This window comes from Symphalangus syndactylus, chromosome 15 (genome assembly GCF_028878055.3).
Source record: "Symphalangus syndactylus isolate Jambi chromosome 15, NHGRI_mSymSyn1-v2.1_pri, whole genome shotgun sequence".
Taxonomy (NCBI): domain Eukaryota; kingdom Metazoa; phylum Chordata; class Mammalia; order Primates; family Hylobatidae; genus Symphalangus; species Symphalangus syndactylus.
This window is the reverse complement of record NC_072437.2, coordinates 49,016,330-49,040,791: the sequence shown is the minus strand read 5'-3', so window position 1 is coordinate 49,040,791 and position 24,462 is coordinate 49,016,330. Positions and strand designations below refer to the sequence as shown.

Genomic DNA, 24,462 nt, shown 5'->3' with positions numbered 1-24,462 from the left:
AGCTTCTTCAGAAGTCATTCTTTCCTCCTACATTACCTATGATCCCCCACACTAATTTACTATTGTTAATAGCATTTTTGCATCTTAGAGTGTTAGGAGTGGTAGATATCAGTGACTTATGGCTTAGAGATCTCCTACATTCAAAACTTTATGGAATCTTCTCAATCACTGTAAGGACTTTTGGTGATACCACTATGGAAAAGGCAGGGCAACTGAGGGAGAAAAACCATGCTTCAAAGCCACATGCTTGCTTGCCTTACCTTGATGTTTTATGCGTAACATCTAAAAAATCTTTGTCTCCTAAGGGATACCTTGGCCTTTCCTACTTTAGTTCTCCTGTGATTGCTACAGAATCTGTCAGTCAGTATACCTCCACAGTATCGAGATGTGGCGAGTGTTTTCAATTACTTTTTAAGATCTCTGATGATACAGTAGTACAGTCTTGTATCAGTCCTTGATCCTTTTCAAGCTGGTTTGAACCCAGTTCATTGTTGTCTTAAGTTTGGCATGTTTATAATGGTATGTCTAGATGGTCATGAATTATGAGAGCACAGTAAGAACCAGGTTATATGTTATTATATCAATTGTTAACCAGTGATTATATCAACTGATTTATAATTAGGGGTAGATGATTTATAATATAGTGCTTGGTTATAAATGGGACTTTAACATTAACCACTTATTTAATGCTTTATGTAGGTTCCATTTTAGTTAGGCTATGTTACATGAATTAGATTTTATATGATTTTTGGTAACACATGTATCCAAGATGAATCAGTATATATGATACATGACTGCCCAAAGTCAATGTCTCTTTTCCTTATATTATGTAATTACTTTATCTAGAATATTTACAAAATGATTCTTAAATTTTTATTTGGACAGAAATTTGAGAAACAATATAATCAATGGGATCATTACTTAAAGTTCCACTGTTAGGCCGGGCGCGGTGGCTCACGCTTGTAATCCCAGCACTTTGGGAGGCCGAGGCGGGCGGATCACGAGGTCAGGAGATCGAGACCACGGTGAAACCCCGTCTCTACTAAAAATACAAAAAATTAGCCGGGCGTGGTGGCGGGCGCCTGTAGTCCCAGCTACTCGGAGAGGCTGAGGAAGGAGAATGGCATGAACCCGGGAGGCGGAGCTTGCAGTGAGCCGAGATTGTGCCACTGCACTCCAGCCTGAGTGACAGAGCAAGACTCCGTCTCAAAAAAAAAAAAAAAAAAAAAAAAAAAAAAAAAAAAAAAGTTCCACTGTTTCTGTGTTTATGAATGCCTTAAAATAAAAGTTTTAAAGAATAATTATTCACTTAATGAGAATAATAAAATAAGATGGTTTTCTTCATAGAATTAGATAAATTCCTAATTAGTTCTCTGATTTGCTGAGGTCTGGATCTCATTTAATATTGCCTGGTTCTGAATGCAATACAGTTTTATATACTTTAAAGAGCTATGATAATGGGCTAAATACCACAGCAATAAGCAATTAAGAAAAAGAATCCTTTTAAAGAAAAATAAGGGGCAGAGCAGTGAAATTTCACCTAAAATGGCAAGCGCTGCAGAGAAAGCAGATTACTAAAATCATATTAAAGTATTATGTATCATATAATAATATTTATTATTGTCATATGCTTCTACCCCCTTAGTTTAGTAAGATACATCACAAAGGTCCCTACTAAGTCTTCTTCAATTCACATACAAGATTAAACCCATGGCTCAACCCACACTCCATAGGAGAATTTTCTCTCTCACAGAGGGTGAAAAGACATTTGCAGTGCAGAGCAAACTCATTTCAATGAATTTGGGGAGGACTATTGCCATAGAGTCCAAAACTGCTTAATCCCAGTGTCTCTCATTCCCATCTGAGAGGACCCTTTGTCTCCAAATTCCTGTATTAGAATATTCTAAATGGTAGTTTATGCGAAGTATCCACAAGCCAGCTAGCTAGCTTCAATACTGAAGGTAAGCTGAAGGAGTGACAAATGTTTGCAACTATCTGGGTACTGCTTGAACATATAAAGAAAACAACTAGCTTGCTCTCAATGCAAAATAAGCAAAATCATAGCTCATATTCTTTTATCTAAGTTTGTCTAGTTTCTTATTTTGTGCTCTTCAGATGTGGGTGTCTATTTTTCTGTTTTTATTATCTAATAGTTTTAACTTCGATTTAATGCTTCTCATAGAAGAAAATATAAATAATTCTTGCCAGAATTCCATCTTCTCTTTCCTACTCCAAAAATAAAACTTGCCAAAGAATTGAATATAAATATGACTCAATTAGCAATAGCCAACACGTTTTGAAATTTTCTCCATAAAACTGGTGACTTTATAAGTGCACATGCCATCTATTCTTTGAAAAAAGCTAAGTCAATTATTTTACAATACAGTAACATATAGTTCTATTTTCTAGCTAAAACTTAGCAGGGTGGTTTGTTATATCCTTATAAATGTCTGACCTTTTAACATGCTGTAAATGCATTCTAAAATGTGTACTAGGTTCTAGTTGTTATGGAGAAGAATTAATGCATTCTATTAAATTTAACTTTTGCTGAAACACTCTTACCTCAGCTAAAGCTCAGAGCTGTAACTAGAGACTAGCTTCTAAGCAAGTAAGGAATAAAATACCAGACTTTCATAATCCATCTTTTGTTCTGGGAAATGCCTATACTTAAATCGGTATGGCGTTAGACAGGGACTTGTGACCGCTAAATATTTAATTACATCAAAGTCCATCCATATTCTATGCTTTGACAACCCCATTACTATATAAGTATTATTTAAACAAGCAGAAACATTTCAATTAAGTATATAAACTGGTCCAGTGATTATGCCCTATCTCTGGACTCAAAAACTTACTATACTTTCCCACAACATATAGAATAAAATGCAAATATCTTAGCCTAACATGTTGTTCCATTACACACACACCCCAAAATCCGTACTCTTCATTTAGCAGTCTTAGTCTTTGGCTCTTTCATACAGTCCCTCTTCCAAGTTAGCCTGCTACTGGTACAATTTATGCAAGTACTCACTTCTTAACTCACATCATCCCTAAGATGTTAAAAAAAATCTGTCCAATATGGGTATAATTTGGATTATGTTCTTATGTTTTCTCTACAGCTTAGTGTCTTGGACATGGCAGGTGCCCAATAAATATTTATGGATTTGAAAGAGACAATAGAAAGTACCTCCATAGACCAGTTACCCTGGACCTCATGCTGTATGTGGTCCCGCATATCATAAACACACATGAGAAATTAAATGTATGTTTAAAATACATAGGTACCTCCAACATTATAGGCTAATTGACTCCGTCTTATCTAATATGGCTAGCACCCCAGAGAAATGCTTCTTTGTGTTGCTTTGCCCAATGTCTTCAAAACAGAAGACAATTGTGTTACAGCGCCATCCCTCAGTGTTTGTAGATTGTGCTGTAACCTGCAGAAGAAGCACTTAGATTCCTGAGATTTAAATTAATTTGAACTCTTCCTCTCAGACAATAGGGATACAACCAACACTCACATTGTAAAGATTATTTCCTAGTAGTGTCCATCAGCCATTTTCTAGTTTCTTTTTGTATTTAAGTTAATGAATTTCATGAATTAGCAGAGTATTTGCAATAGTTGCACATAGCAGCTGAAAAATATTTCACCATATTAAGAAATTCATATTGCCCTTAATTTTATATACATGTAGGTCTAGATGAAACTCACATAAAACATAATAACAATATTATACATTACCTGTTAGATGGTCATTGAACACTAGAATCATTTCATTTGCACAAAAAATTTTAAATTTTTTAAAATAATAAATTGAACATTTTCAGCTGTGTTAAAAAGCTTTGGACTTACTGATATCCCTTAATAACTTGTAGTCTTATTTTTAATGTAGTCAATAATTTTAAATAGCTATAATAAATTTTTAAAAATATATAAAATATGTTTGATTTTTAAATTCTTTTATTTCTGTGAAAATATATTCAAATTTTATACACTTTAATGGTGGTTGCAGTGGAAAAATCCAAAAGGTTTTTCTTTCTGTGGGTTTTTAATATATATAGAAAAACATACATGTATAAAAATTAGCCATAACTCAGTCATTTATTTAAAATTTAAATGAAAACTGGTGTCTACTAAGATTTTAGTGTATATCCTTCCAATTTTCCCAATATATTTTGTGCTTATATAGACATATATGTGTATAGTATGTATACATTTTTGAAGCAAAAATTGAATCATGAAATATACATTCATGTGCAACATATCATATCCAAGTTTCCAAAAGTAAAATTTAGAGGGAGATCTTAAACATCTCTCTTTAATCAGTTTCTTCTCATTGTTATATCCTTCTGCAACTACATCAGAATATAGTGCTTTGATGCTAAATTCTATTCGGTTCCTTTTCTTTCTTTCTGCTATTGACTATAGTCTAGATTTCTTTCTGGAATTGGATTCAATTATTCATATATTTCCAAACCAGTTACTTCCCCTGATCACTCAAGTTGCTTTTTGGAAAGAAACTGACATTAAAAACTGACCTACTTTTGGAGGACAATAATTAGAAGCCCTGATATAATCTAAGAAATAAGAGAATAATTCCTCAGTGGTCACTGACATAGACAAGCAAATTTTCAGTCTTGAATGAAAAGGAATGGTCATTTTCTAATCTAAAACTCTGTCTTAAGTTCAGCCAATGGGTAAACATAGCCACCACACAGAACAGAGGAGGGAAAAATGTCCAAAAAAGCAAATGTCTAAAATTGCCCCACTGTCCCATCTTATTTGCACCATCAGAAGAGAGAATGGGAAGGGTCTGTGGACAAATATTCCCAAAAGGAGGATTTCACCCTCAACTCCCTCCCGGATTTAATCAACTGCATATGTTGTTTATTGCTGCAGCCCCATGAACATTACCACTTAATAAAATTGTTTCACTCTTTGGTTGTCATAAATGCCACATCTATTTAAAGCCATGTTTTATTTAAAGTTTGCTTTATCATCCACAGAAAGGATTATTAAATTGAACAGGTGACGATTTTAGCTAAAATTAAAAATCAATAATATTTGGCTGGGCCTTGGGTGCTAAATTCTAAAACTCCATGTTTTTCACTTTGCCGCAGCTCTATATCTAAGCATCGCTGACGGTTCTTGCTCCGTGTTCACCTATGATTTATGGCTGTTCTAGTAGGTGGGACGAAAGCTTCAAGGCCTCTTGCAGTGTTTAAGTTTCTAATAATCAGAGGAGTTTTCTTTTCTTACTCTTTGAACTGAGACTGCCATTCTCAGTTTTAGAAACTCATTAAAAAATGGAATTTTAAAAAGTTCAGGGCTTAATCTGTTTTCTAAAATAGTTAATATCTGACTTTTAGAAAGAATGTAGTTCTATAAAACATGCCCTAAAATTTCATCTAAAACAAAATCAATTTAAGTCTTTGGATAAGGATTTTTAGCTCTTCCTTATTTCTTCATTACTCTAAGATAATGTGATGAGAAATGAAGTCTTTGAATGCCCTAGAGTGGTTCCAAACAGTAAAATTTTTCTAACAGCAAACTTCTCGTTCATGGAACTATAACTCACTCTTGAAAGCATGGTGTTTCTATTTTCCTATTTAATTTACATAATGTAAATGGTTATAAATAACATTATCAGAATGTTTCATATCAAAGCATGAATGATTATTAATTCCCTAAACACAAAGAAAGTTTGTCATTCAATCATTACAAAAATTATTTTTCATTAGGTTGGCATGTTAGAAACTATTTTAATAGGCATGGTTAAAAATTCTATAAAAGACATCCTCCAAAATGAAATGTGTATGTTTATTATTTTAATTTTTGTGGCTACATAGGTGTATATAGGGCACATGAGATACAGACATGTGATGCATAATAATCACATCATGTAAAATGGGATATCCATCCCCTCAAGCATTTATCCTTTGTGTTAAACCTATCTTTAAAAAAAATTAAAAAAAAAACAACACCATGAAATCTAAATTACTGCTAGCTTAACAACAAAAAAAAATCACCCAATGGCTAATTTGATTTACTAAAGTATGTATACTGCCAGAAGTCTTCCTTAGGAATTAAGGCACAAAAATTCAGTTTCAGTAGCTGTATTACAGTGTAATTATTTATTTTTGTTGTCTAATATTGGTATACATCAATAAAAAAATAAAATAAATTTCACTTCAATTGTATTAGGACATGTTTAATAAAAACACTGATATAAAAGAAATTTGACAAAATCCTTAAGGTGATTCCTCTTTAGTGCTTTCTGTTTTTAAGTTATTCGATCCACACAATGTGAAAAGAAATGAATGAAACCACTACAAACACATTAGAACTGAGAAAAATTATACTATGCAATGTATATTTTAAACATACACTTTTTGATCTATTTTAAAATTTTAAAAATAGGAACAAAGCACTTACTGTTAACAAAATTATACCTCTATATAATGATTTTTATTTACCCAAAATCTTCTATGCTTTTAATCAATTGGCTTGGCATTCAGAATAGAAACTTACCTAATTATTTGTATTTATCTACATTGTAACTGACTATGTAAGCTACCTAGGCAACTCCTAAAAATAATTTCAACAGATATTTTAACTTCTCATAAAATTAATAGTGTAAAAAATTTTGAGGCAATATACTGAGAATTTGGTCTCCCTTCAACACACACTAACAGAAGAACAGAGACTGACTCTCTAAAATATTGAATCCAATACTGAATGAACAGGCAACACCATTTTAATTGTCATTAGTAAGGATTTATATTTAAAATATCAGAAACACTTTAAGACTATTGACTTATACCAAGGGGTGTTTAAAAGCCTCCCTTTATTTTCAAACTTCTATTTGTAGGGAAAGGAAATAACCTTTACTGTATAGTAGGTATAAAAGAAACCAGATGATTCATCTCTGTGAATCTGCTTGTTGAATTTGATGGATCATTCTTAAAAGCGACATTGCTAATCTTCAGGTTTTCTTTTTTAGGTTATTCACAGATCAGTGGGTTTTCCAGCTAATACAGGTCTGATGCTCTTCTGTCTTCACACATGGTATTCATCATATCTTGACAAGAAAAGACCTTCAGTCTACAAATAACCTTCACTGAAGTAAGACATGTAAGTGGGTTTCTTTATGAAAGATAGATTTTATGGCTGAATAAAAAACAACTGTAGTTAAAAAGTGTCATTGCATGGCCTTATTTGAAGATTTTTCCTTAAAGGAACTTTAATGTTTGTTGTTGAAACTACTAAGAGACCAAAAAAGAGAAAAGTATTAAATTACTTTATCATTAACCACAAACGCAACAGGAAGAGTTGATCAGCTCCGTATTTTATCATTCAGAAGCGTTCAGCCTTTAAAATATTTAAGCATCCACATTAGTTCTTGTCAAACTAGCACAAAGCAGTGCATAATATGACCTGTGTGTAAGCGCAGAACAAGATAAGAGGGTACAGTCAGGGTGAAATTTCCACAATGGGATTGCCCTGTGCTATTGATAATAGTTTGGCTTCCTGTTTCCAGACAATTACAAAATGATGTTGAATGTTTTCTTTATATTTTTACTTGGTCATGCTAAGTCTAGTTGGTATTGAACTACAAAGGAAGTAACAATAAATTTGAGGCATCCTACACGCCCTGTATTATTTCATATGGCCAATTAGAAAAAATAAAAGCTCAATCAAATTTTATGGTGTCAGCGTGATAATTTGGGTTCTCATGGTATAAATAACTTTAAAGAAAATATTAAGGACTTTCAAGCTGAGCAAGAATCAAAATAATTTCTCAGTGTAACTAAACATCTGATAGTCTCTTTGCATAGTGCCTGCTGTGTAGTGAATAAAGGAATGGCTGGGAGACAATTTCTTAAACACCCCTTAAAATCTTCCATTGGCCTTATATAAACCAAAGTATATAGAAATATGATTATCAGTGAAATTAATATAGAGTATAGAAAAGCACAAATTTTAACCCTACGGTGTGGGACGAGAAAATACAGGAAAAGTGTGATTTCCAGGAGGGGATTAGAGAGTACTAATGAAAAAAAATCCTTGTAAATCTTAAACCCCTAATTTCAACAGACACTTATTACAAAGCTTTCTGTCCTTCTCTAGTTTTAAATCCAAAAAATGATCCTGGAGAGAAATAAAGTTACTATTAGTGAGATATCAGGAAATTTCACAACAGTAGATATATATATATATATGTACCCCAACTTTTAATTTTGTTATTCATTCCTTCATCCATCCATCCATCCATTCAACAAACATTGAATTCCTGATATGTACAAGTTGCTAGAGAAACAGTAGTCAGCAAGACAGATAAGGGCCCTACCTTCAAGTAGCTTACGTTATGATGTGAGAGAATAACAATGAACAAAAAAATATATAAAATAATTACAGACTGGAATAAGCAATGCATAAAATAAACCAGGTGTTATAATGAAACATACTGGTTAGGACAGGTTTCTCTGAGAAGATATTCAAGCTAAGATGCAGAAGTGGCTAGCTGATTATCTGAAAACTAGGAGCAAGCTGTTTCATGCTGAGGAAACAGCAAGTGCTTGGAAGGCTCTAAAAGGTTAGAAGCCAGTGTAACTGAGGTTTTAATCACCAAGACATAGTCCACAAAATGAAATGGAAGAATCAGCTAGAACAGATCAAGCATTATAGGCCTGCAACGAGTCTGGATTTTGTCCTATAGTCATTAAGAATTTTAAGCAGTCTTTGATAAGATATGGTGAGATTAAATCCAATCCCAAAGCAAAGCACTAATACAAGAGTAGGAGGAAAAAGATTCAAAGGTGAGAAAGGATTTTAAATACACATAAACATTGAATGGCCTAAGCAAAGTTAAAAACAGACCCATATCTTGGAAGCTTTATAAACTATCCTTGTGGCAAATATTGTTGAATTATGGAAAACGAAATAAAACAAAACCTAATGGGCACAGAATGCTAATATATAAAAATGCAGCTTTCAATCATATTTATATATACTGTAAAATAAAAATGCACAAACCTAAGCCTTTTGAGAAGTTTTGTTAAGTTTTAAGATTGCAGCAATAAATAGGGAATCCTTTCCCCATTTCTTGTTTTTGTCAGGTTTGTCAAAGATCAGATAGTTGTAGATATGCGGCATCATTTCTGAGGGCTCTGTTCTGTTCCATTGATCTATGTCTCTGTTGTGGTACCAGTACCATGCTGTTTTGGTTACTGTAGCCTTGTAGTATAGTTTAAAGTCAGGTAGAGTGATGCCTCCAGCTTTGTTCTTTTGGCTTAGGATTAACTTGGCAATGAGGGCTCTTTTTTGGTTCCATATGAACTTTAAAGTAGTTTTTTCCAATTCTTTGAAGAAAGTCATTGGTAGCTTGATGGGGATGGCATTGAATCTATAAATTACCTTGGGCAGTATGGCCATTTTCACGATATTGATTCTTCCAACCCATGAGCATGGAATGTTCTTCCATTTGTTTGTATCCTCTTTGATTTCATTGAGCAGTGGTTTGTAGTTCTCCTTGAAGAGGTCCTTCACATCCCTTGTAAGTTGGATTGCTAGGTATTTTATTCTCTTTGAAGCAACTGTGAATGGGAGTTCACTCATGATTTGGCTCTCTGTTTGTCTGTTATTGGTGTACAAGAATGCTTGTGATTTTTGTATCCTGAGACTTTGCTGAAGTTGCTAATCAGCTTAAGGAGATTTTGGGCTGAGACAATGGGGTTTTCTAGATATACAATCATGTCATCTGCAAACAGGGACAATTTGACTTCCTCTTTTCCTAATTGAATACCCTGGCTAGCCATATGTAGAAAGCTGAAACTGGATCCCTTCCTTACACCTTATACAAAAATTAATTCAAGATGGATTAAAGACTTAAATGTTAGACCTAAAACCATTAAAATCCTACAAGAAAACCTAGGCAATACCATTCAGGACATAGGCGTGGGCAAGGACTTCATGTCTAAAACACCAAAAGCAATGGCAACAAAAGCCAAAATTGACAAATGGGATCTCATTAAACTAAAGAGCTTCTGCACAGCAAAAGAAACTACCATCAGAGTGAACAGGCAACCTACAGAATGGGAGAAAAATTTTGCAACCTACTCATCTGACAAAGGGCTAATATCCAGAATCTACAATGAACTCAAACAAATTTACAAGAAAAAAACAAACAACCCCATCAAAAAGTGGGCAAAGGACATGAACAGACACTTCTCAAGAGAAGACATTTATGCAGCCAAAAAACACATGAAGAAATGCTCCTCATCACTGGCCATCAGAGAAATGCAAATCAAAACCACAGTGAGATACCATCTCACACCAGTTAGAATGGCCATCATTAAAAAATCAGGAAACAACAGGTGCTGGAGAGGATGTGGAGAAATAGGAACACTTTTACACTATTGGTGGGACTGTAAACTAGTTCAACCATTGTGGAAGTCAGTGTGGTGATTCCTCAGGGATCTAGAACTAGAAATACCATTTGACCCAGCCATCCCATTACTGGGTATATACCCAAAGGACTATAAATCATGCTGCTATAAAGACACATGCACACGTGTGTTTATTGCGGCACTATTCACAATAGCAAAGAGTTGGAACCAACCCAAATGTCCAACAACAATAGACTCGATTAAGAAAATGTGGCACATATACACCATGGAATACTATGCATCCATAAAAAATGATGAGTTCGTGTCCTTTGTAGGGACATGGATGAAACTGGAAAACATCATTCTCAGTAAACTATCGCAAGGACAAAAAACCAAACACCACATGTTCTCACTCATAGGTGGGAATTGAACAATGAGAACTCATGGACACAGGAAGGGGAACATCACACTCCGGGGACTGTTGTGGGGTGGGGGGAGGGGGGAGGGACAGCATTAGGAGATATACCGAATGCTAAATGACGAGTTAATGGGTGCAAGAAATCAACATGGCACATGGATACATATGTAACAAACCTGCACATTGTGCACATGTACCCTAAAACCTAAAGTATAATTTAAAAAAAAAAAAAGATTGCAGCAATAATAAAACTATTAAAATTTCACCTTCAAGAGGAGAAAAGTGGATGCTAACACAATATATTGTGTATAGTCTCTTTAATTTGTTTTAAACCATTAATTTTTAAAATCATTGCTTTCAAAAATAATTACTTATTGTTAATATTTTATCCACACTGCAATGTAAGAATAAAATAATTTTTAACCTTTTGAGAAAAGATACTATTTTCCAGACTGGCAACTTAATAAATATTTGGGTGACTATACCTGTCTTCGATATCTAAAGTGAATAATTTAATACAATAATATCGTTCAGTTGTGGAGTAGCATGCAATTGAATTGTAAATTTACAAAAATGCTTATAATAATATCACAGATTAAAACATAAATTGACAGAATTGTGGTAGTATGTTTTTACTGTGCAGAAGGATCTGCTAAAATAACCAGCATTTAGGAAAGTGAATGGAATAATATAAACACTTGAATGTAAAAAATTATTACAGATATGACATTGGATATATTAAAGTATTTTGTGGTAAGCAAATATTAAGGAAATAATGATTGAATCTCTTCCTAAAATAACTTTGCCAATGCAGGATCCAAACTCTCTGATTCTGCTTGCCTGAGCGTTTTGTATTTTGAAGTAAGGAGCTGGATCATACTTAGGTTTTTCTGTACATTAGGAAAAGTGTTAGCACTAAAAAGTCCAGCCCAGGTCCTTCTGTGAAGTCCTAGGGACTGCCAAAAACTCTGGGGTATTCCACATCTACTTTCATTATTCATTCATTCATTCAAAAGTAATTTATCAAACAGTTACTGTCTGCCAAGCACTACCCTAGACACAAGATATATCAGTAAACAAAACCACAAAGGATCCCTGCTCTCAGAGAGCTTGGATTCTATCATGAGGAGATCAATAAATATTAGCCTGATAAATTAGTCATATAGTAGATTAGAAGATGATAAATGCCATAGAAAAAGACAAAGTAGAACAAGGTAAGGGAGATCTAGACATGAGACAGGAAGCAGGTTGCAATTTTAAACAGCATGATCAGTGCACACCTTCTTCAGCAGGTGACTTGTAAGCAGAGGCTTGAAGGAGGTGACGGATTTGCTGGGCATCTGGGAAAAGAGCATTCCAGGCAGGACCCTAGGGAAGACAGGCCTGGTGTTTTGTAAGAAGAGAAGGGGCCAGAGTGACAGGAGCAGCAAGGTAGAAACCAATTTTGTACTCTCCAGTACCCATGAAGGAGAAGCCCTGGAATTTTAGCAAAGGAGCAGCTTACAGCAGCAATATGGGAAGGAAGGAAGGGAGGCAGGGAGGGAGACTTACGTTGAATTTGCATCTTTGTGGCAAGCCTACTGTTTAACCTAGAACTTTTATCAGAAATAAGAATATCAAAGCATTCTAAAGATCACTGTAGTCACACTTCGTGTTTAGAGTTGTCTTTTTTCTTATTATAATCATTCTTTAAAGGTGGTAGTATGTGCCACCTCTCTAGCTACCTCATAGTTCTCAGGCCTGGTTAAAAGTCTTTCTTAGGACTGTACACCTATCTGACAAGCAAATTAGTGGTTATGAAGGAATCAGAATGATAGGGCAGCCCAAGAAACTGCCCAAATGCTGGAACTAAATGTACAGTAATCACTTGGGAAAATGTGGTAAATTCAGAAGAAAATACAAGGTTCTTAAAAAAAAATGTACGTTCAGGTGCACCGAGTTTCAAAATACAACAAACAACTAAGGAGAAACCATAAAAATCAAGTCCTGCATGTAAAATAATCTCTCATCTGTTAGTAGGCAGCACTCCACTGTCTGATTTTTTTAAATGACATTTATCCATTACAGTCAAATCAGAAAAAAATAGTACGATGGTGCTTTAATATTTTTAAACAAAGCAGAAATCTTTTAATAATCTGTTGACTTGAAATACTCCAAAAGAAAGTGGATTAGTTCCACAAAACAAAGTGCTTTCCTCAATACGTGTTTATTGTAATGGAGTCCAGGACCACCACATGCGATTATAGTAAAAGCTCTGCAGTATTTCCATCTGGCAATGAGAACACAAGATGTTGTGTAAACTACCAGAAGGGCTCTATTTCACTGTAATTAAAATTTAGTGTTACACTTAAGCAATAAGGCAACTCCAGGAGATGTGATTATCATGAGATAATGACCTTGGGGTGTTACAAGGCATACAAGGAACCAAATGCCTCCAATCCTCTAGGGGGCAAGATTATTTCTACATAACAATCTCGACCTCCTCTTGCTTACCCACCCCTGCCCCTGAAGCTGTATGATCAGTGAAAGAGGAAAGCTTGGGATTAAGAGCACTAATATGATTTCTGCAATAAGAGGACATCGGGGGACTGGTATATGACAAAGACGGCATTGTGGAATGCTGAAGCAGCAGTTTCAAATGAGTTGTATTGTTTGTGCAATAATTATGCAATGGCTTTAGAATTCTCTGGACACATATAGAACTGTCAGTGATGTCATAGTCATGTAAGTAATCCTCAGCAAGGGCACAGATTTAACCTTTTCCCCCTGTTTTGGTTTCGTGATTTCCATTCCATAATAGCAATAAGATATGACAGGTGGTACATTTCTTGAGGGTTTATTAGTCTTCTTGGGTGGTTGAAGCCATTCAGCCTTTGGCCCGAACCTCTCAAGACATCTGAGATGTATAATAATTTCCCCAAAATGCAATGCCTGTCATGTCTTATTGCTTAATTACTTTGTACTTACCAAGTAATTCTTCTTAAAGTGAATGCAGATAACAGCGCTTACATTACAGTTTATACTACTAGAAACTACTTCTAAATGGGAAAACATGAGACAATTTCTACTGTTATGAATGAGGGAACATTCCATTATATTACTGTTATAAACTGTAAACTAGAGGGCCACTTAAAATTTTGTAAAATATTTATATGTTTTAATAATTTGTTGGAGGGGAAAGTGATGAACTAAAATTAGAGTTAAAATTAGGACATCCTCAATGACAGCTCATGTTGAGGAGATGGGTACCCTAATTATTCAAAGGTATCTCAACTCTCATATATCAAAGAGTTGAAAGGGAGAGCTTAGCTTGTACAATATTTTTAATTTAAAAAGAATGGAAACAAATATTATTAAAGGGAAGCACTGGAACATTGGGAAAAATTATAAAATAGTAATATGGAAAGGATTTGCATATGTAAATATACCTGTGTATATCAAATATACAAAACATAGACATGCTGAAAGGGTAAAAGAGTAAAGATTCAAGGTATTAGGGTTTTTTTATTTTTTCAGGGTAAGGACGAACCTCCTAAATACAAATGAGCCTTATTAGCCATCTACCCGGTTGAAATTTAGAGTTTCATTGCCCCCTATTTCATTTTATAGTATATAGTCATGTCCCAGTAAACACCTTCAACTCTCCACTTAAGAGAGTATAATCTTCACTTCTGTTGAGGCTGGATCTAAGATCTGGTTAGCTTATAAATTTAGAATACCTTGGGGTGAGTCTACATATTCCTGAAACTCAGGAATATCTACACAAAGATTAATTTACAGGGCCAAAAAAGGTATATAAACAAACATGATGTATTTATACAAATCGATGAATAGAAGTTGTACATTAGAACACTCTCTAAATTAATCTCTGTAACTAATCTGGGTAATTTAGGTACACAGCACAATAACATATTTCTTGACAAGGTCTCCATCATGGTGAGTTCTCTCAATGACATGTCCCGAGTCGCCAGGAACTCAGCAGTCATATTATTCAAGGATTCTAGGACGTGAGGCAGGGGAAAGCTGAGCGCTCACTCCAGGTCCAGCCCACTCCAAGACCATGCCTCTGATTCCCTTCTTTGTCAGAGAATCAACTAGGAACTTCAGCTCCCATTTTCTAATTGATCAATCTTTGACCTTAGCTAAAGTCAACTGACCTTTTTGCTCAATCTAGATTCTATATTTGGGGGGGAAAAAAGTACTAATACCAGCTCTAACAACTTCACAGGGTTTTGTGAAGATGTGAAATAGAATAAGGGGAAATGTTTTATAATTCAAGTGCTAGTCATATCCATTTCTGATGTTGCTGTTGTTGCTACTATTGCACTTGATTGAACATTGAGAATGGATGGTGAACACACTTAGGCACAACTTTGGGACAAACATTAAACTAAAGGGATATGGTTGGGGTCAGATAGGGGCCACATTCTTATTTTCTAAAAGTATCAGGTGACAGAATGAAAATATAAATTTTTAAATCATTATGAGTCATAAATCTCCATATCAAACAAACACAAGAAAAATTCTGTTGCAAAATCTCTCTTATGTTGTAAAGCATTCATCACTTCTTGATAGAAGATGTTGCTGATTTTGGCCTCCTCCATGAAAGTCTTCCTTCATTGAAAATGAGATATCCAATCTTTCTTTGCATTATTACCCTGTATCAACCGGAAATCTTTCTGTCAGAATCCTGCTGTTTCTCACCTAAAACATTGTTTTACTATTTCCATTATTGTATTCACCAAACTTGTAGATTCTGTGGTGAGAATGTTTAAATCAATTCTATCTTGGATTATAAACTACAAAGCAAGAAAAGAGCCTGGCAAAGATAATTTTGTTGAAAAATGTTAAGTGTTTTTATTGGCAAGAAAGAAATATTTTTTATTTAAAATTGTACCTGTAAATATCATTGTTTAGGAAGCCTGCATATACTTCACCACAACGTTAAACATGTTTATCCTTCTATATATGCAAGAAAGTCTTTGATTTACATCACAATTTTATTTTTATAGTACGTATAGATAACTTTGCTTCTCTTTCTAATGTATATATTTTTTGCCTAGAACTTTTAGAAGAAACTTAAATTGTAAGTTGTGTTTTTACTTCAAATGTGTTTTTACTTCAAATATTTAAAATGCATTCTGACCATGACGTACAAGAACACAGAGGAAGTCTCTCACAGAGGAACTTCTTTACTTCTCCAACAATGTGTCTGCTCAGATTTTCATAGGTAGATTAGCTAGGCATAATTTGATAATAAATTTTGGTAAAGAGGAAGTCTTTCTTCCATTTATCTCTCCATCTCTCTGTATCTGTATATATATTTTTTCATTACCAATAGAAAGTTTAACTCTCATGAGATAGTTTAAAATTGTTTTCTGTTTTTTTTTTTTGTTTTTTTTTTTTAAGGAAACTGGATTCTTAAATCAGGCCTTCCAAAAGAACATAAAATTAGAATTGCCTGCTAAATGAAGATAATACAGAAAGCAAGCTAGTATAATCCCAGAATTCCCAAATGCTCTTTTCTCAATGATACTTCTATCTACGGTAGTAAGAGTGAAAAATATGGAGTTTTTTGTAAATCAAGTACACACTTGACAGGAACTATTTATTCACCTCTAAGAACTATTTAAACACAGTCTTTTTTGATACCAAGCCAAGGAAAAAAGCCCAACCACTGTCCTACAGATCAAATTTTTATTGTACAGAGGCCAGGTGGTAAATCTGACCTAGAAAAATTAGCAGCCAACACATGCCTGCTACCTGTTCTATCTATCTATCTCTGTCTGTCTGTTTTTCTATGTATCTACTTTATTTTTTAACGCCACCTGTGTGAGCAAAATACTTCTTAGAATGGAACAATTCATTCAGGCAAGGGAGCCACAGTCCCGTGCTCCTTCCACCTTAATCAAGAGTGCTCTATCAACAATCTAACACACAGGTTCAACACTCATCTTGTCCCTGGGGTGAGTATGATCTTCCTTGGTGGTGATAGTGGTGGTGGTGATGTTGCTGTGCAGTTGCATTATTGATCCCGCTGCTTTATTGCTAACCATGACTCTCTAGTTTCTGAAATGACTGTTCTTTCCAAGGTGATAAGTTCTTTCATACAATTTCCAAACAGCTTCATACACATATTCTAGCCCTTTCCTATTTCTGGCTCCCATTTGCTATCCCACATCTAAAATGGTGACAGATAGTGATTACACATTTGTCATGAGATCAGAAATTCTTTAAACATTTCCCAAAAATCCTCATGATAGCTGCTTGAAACTGCATTATATTCCCTGGCACCAGATGGAGTTATTATGAGGATTCTTTTCTTAAAGAGTCCATCTGCACACTGACTCTTTATGGATTGTTCAAATATACTTTGATTTCCTTGATTAAAATTATAAAATGTGGGTGCTTAAACTTGAGAAATATTTTTATATTCTATGGTCTTGTCATTGTCATGCATTCTGCTTAGTGCTAAACCTTTGATGGCCATGATCAAATCTAAAAATGTAAAACTTTTAGGCAGGGGCATTTAGGATACTTAGAAAATCGTTATAGGATTCCTTACATGAGGTACAGGTACATTCCAATGTATCTTTACATTGAAATAGCATCTGACATTTTAAAAATCTAAGTGTGTGTGACCATGTTCACTATTTATGAAAAAAAACAGTGGAAGATTTAAGCCTAATTTCCCCTGGGTGACTGTAGTCTTGCCTTTGTCATCCAGAATTAGATATAAATCTCTTTTTGGCTCTGAGTATGAGAAGTGCTCCCAATGAAAAGATAGCACAGTTCCATAGGACCAAAGTTTTCTCTTCCACATTAGAGATGTTTTCTATGTGGAATAATAGAGCAAGTCAATCATGAGAAGACTCAAGACTACCCTAGCGATGTGTAATTTTCATGGCCTACGGGTGGCCCTTGGTGATTTATATTTGTATTCATAAACAAGTATGGACTAAAAACTTACAGGTGCTTTAGGAATATCAGAGGTGGAAGATTCAATCCTGGCTCTGTAGACATGTATTTTCTTCTTGCATGTTTTTTTTTTCTTTCATGAAATGGTTGACTTAAATCTTAATAGATGGCCTCATTATGAAAACTACAAGATAAATAACAAGAGCCTAAAAAAAGTGAAGTTAAAAAACAGAAATGCTTGGAAAAAGATAAATGCCAGCAAGCAAAAATGGCTCAGATTACAAAATATTTTAAGAGAATTAAAGTGACAGAGTTCCACAAACAAAACATATTATCTGTTATTCAAGGTATTAGTAGAGCAGGGATTGCAAAAATCAATGCACCTCTAAACCCAAGACATTGTCAAACAACTGTTTAATTCTCAAGTCCCATTAAATCACAAATCCAGGTTGGTAATAAATAGAAAATTGGCAGGCTAGGGCCTCATTTCCTTTCACTTCTTCTCTTCAACCTCACAAACTGTGAAAATGTAAAACAGGCAAGCAGTCAGTGAGTGAAACAATTAATATCCCACCACATCCTTACATGATTAGCCTCTTTAAAAAATTGGAAGCAGACTTAAAGGTGATGCAACATCAGAGTATAATTTTAACAAGAATAACTTCAGCTCCTACTATGTGCCAGTCACTTTTTCACTCGTGTCTGCTTCAGCTTGTGGAATTCAGTGGAACCTGCGTCTTTCAAGTCCTCAGCCTCCATCTCAGAAAACTGAGTCAGTCTAAAATGAATCTCTGCTTACATAAATGACTTCCTCTTTTGTCTTGCTGAAGGGAATTTAGCTTATCTGAATCAGCCTGGTGACAAATCCAAAAGTTTCTTGATGAGATCAGATCATATAGTTCCAGTAAATTAGCACATACCAAATACAGTATCTGCTGAATCTTCAGTATTCCAACAGACTCCTATCTATTGTCAGCAATAGAAAATGACCTTCAAGAAGGCTGCTTCAACTAAGGCTCCTGGAGTTTAATTGAGGCTGTGACTAGACCCAAAAGTATTCAATCTTTGCCCAACTACTTTACATGGAGACTCTGTGTCCTCTCTGACTTCATGAATTTATTTATTAACTCTGGAGAAGTTTTAATATACCAAAAAAGAAGTGCAAAAAGACTTCTTTGTGCCAGCATTCTAATGTTCTTTGTGTTACCTCTGCTGCAGCCTAAAATTTAGAACCTTGGGTTGGCAGAGGCTGAATCCTAAGACTGCCCTGTGGCTTCTTCATAGAGCCTGAGCTCTGGGTTCCCATCAACATTATAAAGTTGCTTTCTTGATTCACAGAATTTCATGAAAGTAGAGGCAGAGTACTGAAAACCATATGCAAAACAGTTTAATAAATGTTAATTCATTCAGAGATCATGAAGTGCCTCTGATTTTTGCCTTACATAGTTCTAGCTTATTTCATCTGACCTCGCCATCCTGCATATTTACATAATATATACACACATGCATATACATACACACATATACACATATGTGTATATATAAATATATAAACAATTGGTAAATCTGAGTAGAGGATATATAGAAGTCCTTCATATTTTTGTGTTTTTCTAGAAGTTGCAAATTATATCAAAATTACAAGTTACTCCCCCCAATTAAAAAGTCCCCTAATTAAAATAAAATTGCCAGAAAAAGAGAAAGGAAAAACAGAGAGATATGAAAACTAAATGCAATGCATAACCTTGAATTGAATCCTAGAGCACAGGAAAAACATGCCCTGAAGAACGACAATTGGTGAAAATTGAATAAAGTAGGTATATTTGAAAACAGTATTATAATTGGTGTTAATGTTCTGATCTTAATAACAGTGTTATGGCTATATAAGCGAATGTCCTTGTTCTTACTCTTAGGAAATAATTAGAGGGAAGGTAGTATGATGTCTCTAAGTTATTTTCAAGTAGTTTAGAAACACACATGCACACACACACCCCAACCACCCCACATACATATATATGTATACACACATTCATATACATGTACGTATGTGAGTACATATATATGTATGTGGGGTGTGTATGTATTTCTAAACTATGTGTACGTGGGGTGTGTATGTATTTCTAAACTATATACATACATGTTATATATATATATATATACACACAGAGAGAGAGAGAGAGAGAGAGAGAGAAATGATAAAACAAATGTGGCAAAATGTTTAAAAATGGTGAACTTGGATATAGGGTATACAGGAGGGATTTTGGTGGTGTTTTTTGTTTGCAATTCTTGCAACTTTCCTGTTGACAGTACACCTCCTGCACTGGACCCTTGATCCATGATCCCTTATTCATGATACCTGACCCACTTGAGATCTCGTGGCTGACATGTTTTTTTCATTGAATTTCCGCATGAATTGCTGGTTTATAACTTTGCCTCCCTACTGACACCGACATCTTACATGTAGGTCTCTGGCTCTAGTTCCTACCTCCCCAGCCCCTATCTGGGCCATAATCCTGATTCAATATGCTGTTGGTTCTCAGTCTGAATTCTTTAGACCATTTGATTCAAAATTGCACACCTTTATTCTCAGAGTGAATCTTTATGTTTGGTACCCCTGCTACTTCAAGTGGAATACCTGTGTACATATTTTTATATATGTATGGCTCATTTAAAAAATACATATATGCTTCATTTATATTATCTACCTGTTGAAAAACTATATAACACCAATTGTTTTTGGATTTTCTATTAGGCTTTATAATTTATAAATTCCCATGTTTCTTTTTTCAGATAAAACTTATTTCAATTTTATTACATTACTGAAACCCCCGCAGGATAATGCAATCATATGTATTGACTAACTTTCATAGTTCTGTTGTTTAAAATAAAGCAGAGTTGAATTAAGGCCTAATACAGTTACATAAAAATTACACTGCTTTCTTTTTTTAAAATTTCATTTTAAACAGGCAGCCAAGATATCCAAGGCCAGTTATATAAACAAAAATTTCACTAAGAGAAAGCAAAAAAAGGTACTTCTATCTATAGAAGTTAATAGGATAAGTTTCTAAAATCCAGATTATAATACTGAAGCCTTGCAGAGCAGTTCTTCTCTTAAGAGTATAGATAGGAACAAATTGTTTGGCCCACATGAACAATCTCATTGGTTGTACTTGATAATCTTAGAACATGACTGAAATTAATGTGACAAGTATTATTTTTTCTAATATGAAATGATTCTTCAGAAAAAAATACAAGATAGCCATACTTGTATTTCATATCAATTTCATGTTATACCAGTTTACTTGGATGAAATATTTTTTAAAATCCCCTTTTCTAGTTCCCAGTGTGGATAGGTTTACCGCTTCTCTCTACTGTGTGTCATGCAGTGTTAATGTTTCTACAAAAGGCAAAAATATTAAAATTTCATAGTTGATAAATGGATTTCCAAACTATATAACCTATATTGTTACCCTACATCTTTTTTCTTTGAGATGGAGTCTCGCTCTGTCACCAGGCTGGAGTGCAATGGCACGATCTTTGCTCATTGCAACCTCTGCCTCCTGGGTTCAAGCAATTCTGCCTCAGCCTCCTGAGTAGCTGGGACAACAGCCGTGCACCACCATGCCCAGCTAATTTTTGTATTTTTAGTAGAGACTGGGTTTCACCATGTGGGCCAGGATGGTCTTGATCTCTTGACCTTGTGATCTGCCCACCTCGGCCTCCCAAAGTGCTGGGATTACAGGCGTGAACCACCACACCCAGCCACCCTACATCTTTAAGAAGCATTTTGAGATTGACCCCATCAAAATATCCAGCTTCTTTTCGCATTCCTCTGCTGGTAAAACAAAAAGAAAAAAATAACACTACTGCACAAACGTTTTGTAAGAGTCTATTTTATTTCCCAATTTATTCATCAGGAAATTTCCCTGGATTTAAAAAAATTATCATAATGTTCAAGTATCTCAGTTGTAATATGAATAGTTTTTCAGTGAAATGTGATTTGAACTGTAGAAGTAGAAGAGCAAAACAATGGACGCCTTTAAAGAATACGAGACCTAAATCTCATGGCAATATGTTAGTCAGTGTTTTGTACAGGGAGGTCCCATTGGTTTAATTTGTTTTCTTCTCACTTTACTCTGATCCTACAAGGATGCAAATGGAGTAAAAGTGGAATCAGGCAGAATAATTTTCCCCAGTGAAGACAAATAAACCAGTACAAGAGAAAATAATATGCATGTCAACAGTCAAGACTGTATATGACTCCAGTACGAACAGCAATAAGCACTTGACTCTAGCCTCCACTCTAAAACTTGGGGGCATATGATGAAAAGCTGATGTCAATGATTCCACTTTTGGGGATTCAAATACTGATATTCTTTGACACGTTCTACTCACAAGCAAGAATAAAGATTCAGAATAACAGCCAACTTTGTCCCTGAAGATCTGTGAAGCCCAAACAGCGCTGTAGGAAGCTCCCTCACTGAGTCTTAATCTTAAAACCACTGAAATGTCCTGCCTTACAGGCCAAAGGTCTTGTGTGTTTGCATGTGGGAAACGATGAGCTTGATGAACTACCACCAATATAGTTAAGCTTGGTACAACAGGGCCTTGATCATTCCATCCTAAAAGAAACTGTATAATAAGTTGCAGCAAGGGAAAGAAAAGGAAGTATGAGATGTTCCACAGAGTTCCTCTGTCTTGTTTTCTATCTGGATATATGACAACAATATTTCTATTGAATAATCAGGACACCGTCTTTTAATCATAATTGGATGTTATGGTTGTCTTCCATGCAAGCTGCAGACGACTGCCCCTCCACAAACAGTCACCAAATTATGCCACTTGAATGCCCTAAAATGGAGAGATAGGTGTGGGAAGAGAAAGACACCTCAGCAACAGAGAGCTGAGAAAACAGTGTGAGTTTTATTTAATTCCTACTTAACATTATTTTGCATAGTAAACAAAAGGAATATTTTTGAAAATCCCTTTGGATAATTTCTGCCACCTAAAATTCTGAATATTTTGACTCACTGCCTTATAAAAAGAATCAATTAATTGAATAAGAGAAGGGATTCTCCCCTGATCTTTTCAAGAATCCTTAAAAGGCACATTTCTCACTAAGGATCTTGAAAGTGTATTTCTAGCCAATCCCAGGAGTCACTGCTCAGAGATTTACATTTCACAAATGTAATCAACAGTCTAAGCAGGATATTGATGTTTGGACTGCAGAGCTCTGCTCCCTGCCGCATCACTGCCATCCTGAATACTGCTGTGGAATTGCCACCTATGCGGAGTTTATACAGAGGGTTCTAATGGTACTTCCCAATAGAAACCAAAGCAGACGTGTATCACAGGCCAAGAAGACCCCTTCGACATTGAGACGGTATTCCCTGCATGCTCCAAATTAAAAAGTAGTTTCAAATAAAATATATGACCACAGAGATGTTATGTACAGTCTGAGGCAACTCCCACGACCACCTCCCAAACACAAAACCTCAACCAATTTCTTCGTAGCACTTGCCACTCTCTTGAATTTGTTTCTTTCTCTGTGTATTGCTTTGCTCTTCCATTAGAGGCACACACACCCCATGAGGGCGGAGACTTGGACTTGGTCACTATGGCAGCCACAGCATGAGAGCATGCCTGCTCCACAACTGATGCTCAGAAAACACCTCTTGAACAAATTAATGACAGAATGCTCTTGCCAGTGTGGCCGTTAAACACAGAACACTGCTCCAGAAGATGAGTAGGTAGATTCAGACATTCAAACATCTGCCAGGCGAGTGAACATTACACCTGTGCACCACTTACAGAATTCAGGATGCAGAGCACAGAGTCTATGTGAGGAAGCTTCATCTTAAAAGAAATTTCAGGGCCATTATCAGAGCTCACTCTCCCATAATCTTGATTATTATTTGACAATTCTAGCAGGCCCAGAGAGGAGGCTACACAGCACTGCTGCATTTGCAACAGAGCTCATCTAAATCGTAGGCCTCTGTTGAAGACAGAGATTACACTGGTCAATAAATTGATGAAGATATCTTCCAAAATATTGTTTCACTGTGCCCTTTGCTGAAGTGTTGAAATCACTATGAGCTCTTCAAAATTATGGTGTAAATGTCCCTAGAAGTTGTGCTGGGAATGTACAATATGGCTTTTCATAGGACAAAAAAGAAAAAGAAAACCTTTCAAAAGCTTATCCCCTACCAGGAATTAGGGGGAGGAAAGCATCTTGGAAAAGAATATCCCTCAGTCTTTATGTTTCATCATCATGAAAACACAGTTGTAGACCTATAGACCCTCAGGGAACTTTGTATCTATGAAACTCAGTGTTTACAGAAAAGTCCTAAAATGGCCTTAAAACCTGAATAGCATACCTTTATGAAATCACAGAGGGTCTGATACAACCTAGAGAACAAACAACTTGTAGGCTAAGAAATAGGTTTCTGATCCATAGTACATTTTAGAGTATTCTGAATAGTAATGTTGCATTCCAAGGGTATGATTTACAGTCCTCCCTAAATCTGGTCTCCAGAGCTGACTTAGGCTAATTTCTAGATCCTACTGCATCTACTTAGTTCTTGTTCCCCATATATTTTGAATGCTAAATGCAAAACATGTACACTATTGGTGGCTATATTTTAGGTGAGGAATGCAATTCTTCCCCACAGTGGCAATACAGCATCCTCTCAGTTATAAATATCTTCACTTCAATGAGAAAAGATGATGAAATTCTTTTT

At 35.2% G+C, this 24,462-nt stretch overlaps 1 long non-coding RNA gene across 1 annotated transcript in view; it reads left to right on the top strand.

Moving 5' to 3' along the window:
* The first annotated feature begins 7,003 nt into the window (after positions 1 to 7,003).
* LOC129463804 (uncharacterized) overlaps positions 7,004 to 24,462 on the top strand; it is a 30,988-nt gene continuing 13,529 nt past the window's right edge. The window contains exon 1 of the long non-coding RNA XR_008651293.2: positions 7,004 to 7,135. This is a non-coding gene — a long non-coding RNA (uncharacterized lncRNA). The remainder of the gene's footprint in view (positions 7,136 to 24,462) is intronic.